This window comes from Saccopteryx leptura, chromosome X (genome assembly GCF_036850995.1).
Source record: "Saccopteryx leptura isolate mSacLep1 chromosome X, mSacLep1_pri_phased_curated, whole genome shotgun sequence".
NCBI classification, from domain to species: domain Eukaryota; kingdom Metazoa; phylum Chordata; class Mammalia; order Chiroptera; family Emballonuridae; genus Saccopteryx; species Saccopteryx leptura.
This window is the reverse complement of record NC_089516.1, coordinates 39803243-39808588: the sequence shown is the minus strand read 5'-3', so window position 1 is coordinate 39808588 and position 5346 is coordinate 39803243. Positions and strand designations below refer to the sequence as shown.

Below are 5346 nucleotides of genomic sequence, written 5' to 3'. Positions count from 1 at the left end.
AGATGATGCAATCAACAAAAGTCAGTCTCCTGAGGCACAGAGTGCAATGGACATGGGTGGCGGAGAAGTCTGGAGGAACAAATGTGGAGTAAGAAAGAAAGACCCAACCTCAGCCTCCAAGCTGCACATGTTCCTGCTTGTCGGGCCCAGCCACTCGTCTCACATCAAGATCTTTGACAAGGGTATGCAGTGCATGTGAAACAGGAGCGACACCGCAGCAAGAGCCCCACAGTTTACTAGCTCATGAACACCATGTCACAGCGCACTCAGTCTATCTGTGAAGGTACGGTGAGAGTGAACTCAGCCTCAGTGGCCACATCAAAGATGATTCCAGGCTCTCACTCCGGGGGAAGTAGGTAAGCAGGGCTCCGTGCTCCTGCTCCATCGTCTGGTCCAGGAAGCCCTCCCCTGTCCTCTCTGCTCCCAGACAAGTCACCATGCCCTGGACTCCATCTTTCCCGGTACTGGCACATCTCTGACTCTATGGCATGAGTCTCTTCTATCCAGCCAAACATAGTGACAGGACTTTATGGGTGCTGGCTCAACAAAGGGACATGTTTCCCCCAGTGTTCAGCCCTGTGGCCGGGCCTGTTAGCACAGGCCTTTGCTGGAGGGAATCGCTTGGGGAGGGGACAGTAGGAAGTGGGGAGCCAGAGGGAGGGAGCAGCGTCTTTAATTGGACACTGTGCACAGTCACAGCACCATCTGCTTCCACATGTGTGGCCTCATTTAATCTTCACAGTAACTCTGTAGGCTAGGCATTACCGTCACCAGTTTATGGATGAGGAAACTGAGGCCCAGACAGGAGCAGAGCGTCCCCAGGTCACACACACCTGGAGCAAAGACTGAAATCCAGGCCTTCCTGCCTGCCCCTCAGCAACCCCCACTACACAGGTGGCCGTGTCACAGGCAAGACACCTGACCAGAAGGCACATCCTCATGACTCCCTCTCTGTTGCCTTCAGACAGGCAGCCTGCTCTCAAGGTGAACTCTGACCTCTGAGTCCCATATCTCTCACTTTTCAGAGCAGAGTCAGAGGCAACCAGAAGTATCATCCTCACCGTGTGGCACCACCTGCAGCCAGGAGTCTCTTGGTTGGGGCTGGCCACGGCCTTCTCCACATAGCTCAGCACTCAGTTTGGACACGTGGCCCTCTCCACACAGCACGCCTCCCCCCACACAATGTGCTCTTGTACATGTACCCGCCTGGCCCCAACCTTTATGCTCACGGGCACAATGCACCGTGCACTTTCCCACTGACTCTCACCCACATCAATTACAGTAGCTCTCACCGTGTGCTAGGGAGTGCTCTGGGTACTCCCCACCCACTATCTAATCTCCACTCACAGAGGCCTGGCTAGGTAAGCTAATGCTGCTCACATCTTACAGGCAGGGGCTCCAAGGCCAGAGAGGGGCACGGATGCATCCCAGGGCACACAGAGACTGTAAGGGAGCTGGAGCCATTTAACCCCCATCACCTACCTCCCAGTCAAGGGCTCCTTCCATCAGAGCACGCTGACTGCTGACTCAGAGTCCATAATTAGAACGTGTGTACACAATGCCCATATTTGTACATATAAATGTGTGCGTGTATCTCTGTATTTGTGCAGATGTTCCTCACACAGCATCTGTGACTAATAACAGACCTATACGCAGAAAGGGAGTGAATCACCTGCTCCTCTGGGCTCCTGCAGCCCTGCATGGTTTCTCTCGGTGCTGTCACTGTCTCCCTCGCTGCACTGGCCGAGTCTTGAGAACAGGACACCCTGGTACTCAGTACAGGGTCACAAACACTGCAATCACTAATACAGGTTTGTTCAATGAACAAGGACATGTCTTAATGAGCTGAGTGTCTGTGACAGATTGGGATGCAGCACTGAGCCGCTGCAGAGCCCACTGGAGGATCAAAGCACAAGCTTCTAGAGTCCTGGAGCAGAAGCCTTGCCCTTTGTCCAATAACTACTCTCCTTCTGAGAAACAGCCCCTGGCACTTGATGACTAATTTAACACAAGTAAATTACTGGCCCTGGTAGACTTTGAATGCCTCATCATGTGACCCCAAGTGGCTATGCTACCTGAGCCGCCCATCCTGGCTTTGGTGTCGTGTGATTCACGAAGTCATAAATTGGGGCAAGCAATAACAACACTCCATCGCCAAAGCACGGTAGTATGAACAAAACCTGTCTGGAGCAGGTCCTAAAAGCACAGTGCATTACCAGAGGCCACACTCCTATAGCACCTGCTCCTGCCGCACTGCCTGCACTCCCTCAGCTCACACATAGGTCCTTGTGGCAAGTTCCCAATAACCAGCTTACTGAAGAAGAAGAAAACCCAGGAGCATGGTTTGCAGGTGACGCTGCGTGATAAGCAGGAACTAGCTGTAGTTGACAGCTGTTGTGTTACAGCCACACTCAGGTGCAATTCTGGTGGGAAAAGAAGAAGGGAAATCTTTCTAGGAGGCAAAACTCAGAGCCATGAGTCTTGTTGATCTCTTATCCAGAAAATGGCCTGCCTGGCAAGGGGCACTGATCAATGCCTGTTAACATTCTGGAGAGATGATCAGAAGCTGGGAAAAAACAAGATTAGAGAACAGATAGCAATGATAATAACAATGCAACAGGACACTTAAAGAGCACTTATTATACGCAAGGCACAGTCTAATTTCTTTGCCTACAGATCTTTCCGAATGGGATGGATGTGAGAATATTTCCCATCTAAATGCTTACCAAAAAGAGCACAGTGACCCACCCTGTGGAAATCTGTCAGACTTGCTCCAAATATACCAGTGCTTGTTTGATGAGCTAGTAAATAAAACTGCCATAGTAGAAAGGATGGGCATTACACAGGGGTTCAACATGGATTTGCCTTCACTTAAGTTGACTAGGCCACCAGCCCTGTGAAGTACTCAGTTTCTCAACAGCAGAAAACCCCAATATGTCACCATTCCCCAGGGAGACCAGCAAGTTCTTACGTGACAAAGATTGATTACATTGGACCCTTTCCATCAATTTACCCTTACTGAAATAATTACATATTCTTGAATGGACTTTCCTTCCCTGCCTGCAGTACTTTTATCAGCACTATCATCCTTGGATTTTCTAGCTACTTTATACCCTTTATACACCATTGAAATATCCCATTCAATATGACTGGAGCATCAGGAAAAGACTAAGGGTAGATTGTAGACAAAGAAAAATAGAAGCAATGTTTCGAAGACCTGTATTACAGATGTTTCGTCAGCTCATAAGGTATGAGACTGCAATAGCTAGTTGCTTGGTTCTTGAAAGATCTCTGAATCTTATGCAGTTATTTAGGTGAGTTGGTCAGGATCCTGTCACATGACAGGTCAAAGTGTAAAAGCAACTCACAATATTTTCTCTAGCAACAAATAAGATGTGGAAATCAGGAGAATTAAAATATATTAATTGGTTGATGTCAGTCGAAAGATAACACGGCACGAAATTTCAGTATTCCAAACAGGCCTCAGAGATGTAACATATTGGTATGTGAAAAAAAAGATTTCGTATTTATATGGAAGGGAAAGTAGACTGATGAATTCATAGAAAAAGCAATGTCAGCCAACGAGCAACAGCAATCATAGCAGATAACATTATATCTCTGAGTGACCAGACAAAAGAGAAGGTATAGACTAGTCACTAGAACATTCTTCTTTGCCCAGTGTTTGGTACAGTTTCATTTCCAAATTATGTGTAGTCTTTATAGTTTCTAAGGACAAGAATGAAAAAAGTCTTTTTATATAAAAAAGAAATATCCATCACAATACACTTTACACCATTGAAATATCCCATACAGTATTTCATAGTGAAACACATTTCACAGTGAAAGAAGTAAGACAATAATCTAATGTCAATGGGCTTCCCTATTCTTATCACGCTCTCTCTCCCCCCCCCTCTCTCTCCCTCCCTCTTTCTCTCTTCCCAACATTTATTTTACCTTGTTTTATTCAATCCAAGTGAAATATTACTCTAAGGCTTGCATTCTCATGGGGTTGTGGGTAATTATCCCCAATCAACATTCGCAAGGATTTTGCCAATGGCAGAGAACAGAAGGTACAAAGTAATCAGTGATTGAGTCACTGTTTTTGTTCTTCACAAACTCCTCTAAACAGCATAAAGCCAACATTAACCTGCTTTTTCTTTTTTTTTTTTTTTTTTTAACAGACAGAGAGTCAGAGAGAGGGATAGATAAGGACATACAGACAGGAACAGAGAGAGATGAGAAGCATCAGTCATCAGTTTTTCGTTGCGACACCTTAGTTGTTCGTTGATTGCTTTCTCATATGTGCCTTGACCATGGGGCTACAGCAGACAGAGTAACCCCTTGCTCGAGCCAGCGACCTTGGGTCCGAGCTGGTGAGCTTTGCTCAAACCAGATGAGCCCGCACTCAAGCTGGCAACCTTGGGGTCTCGAACCTGGGTCCTCCGCATCCCAGTCCGATGCTCTATCTACTGCGCCACCACCTGGTCAGGCAATGTTTTTGTTCTTAAACATTTTATTGAGGTATAATTATGCAGCATTAAATTCACTTGTTTTAAGTATTCAATTTAATGAATTTTAGGTTGTTTATGGCATTGTACAAACATCACTACAATACTTTTTTGGAATATTTTCATCACCTTAAAACTATCACTTGTATCCATTTTCAGTCACTCATTATCTTACATCCATCTTTAAAAAAACACAAATCTAATTTCTGTTCCTCTAGATTTGCCTTTTATTTGAGGGGGCTAGAAATCCCATATAAATGGCACTATACAAAATGTGTTCTTTTGTGTTTGGTTTTTTTTACTGAGCACAGTATTTTTAAAATTTTATTTATTTATTTATTTATTTATTTATTTATTTATTTATTTATGAGAGTGAGAAGAAGGGAGATAGTGAGACAGACTCTTGCATGTGCCCTGGCCAAAATCTACCTGGCAAGCCCTGTCTTGGGATGATGCTCAAATCAACTGAGCTATTTTTAGTGCCTGAGGCTTTTATTCAGATAAACCACCTATCCTCAGCAACCAGGGCTGATGCTGTAAGCAGTCAAGCCACTGGCTGCAGGAAGGGAAAAGGCAAAGAAGCATATGGTTGCTTCCACTGTGTGCTCTGACCAGGAATTAAACCCAGGATGTCCATATGCCAGGCCAATGCTCTATCCACTAAGCCAACTGGCCAGGGTCAAAAATAATATTTTTTTAATATTTATTTTATCGATTTTAGAGAGTGGAAGGGAAAGAGCAGGAGAGAGACAAGAACATATGTTCCTGTATGTACCCTGACCGGGGATTGAACCAGCAACATCTGTGCTTCAGCATGATGCTGTAACAAACCAAGCTA

The 5346-nt window shown here is 45.3% G+C and overlaps 1 pseudogene; it reads left to right on the top strand.

Annotated features, from left to right (window-relative positions):
* The first annotated feature begins 3204 nt into the window (after positions 1–3204).
* Positions 3205–3648, top strand: LOC136386313 (single-stranded DNA-binding protein, mitochondrial pseudogene; annotated as a pseudogene).
* The last annotated feature ends 1698 nt before the right edge of the window (positions 3649–5346 follow it).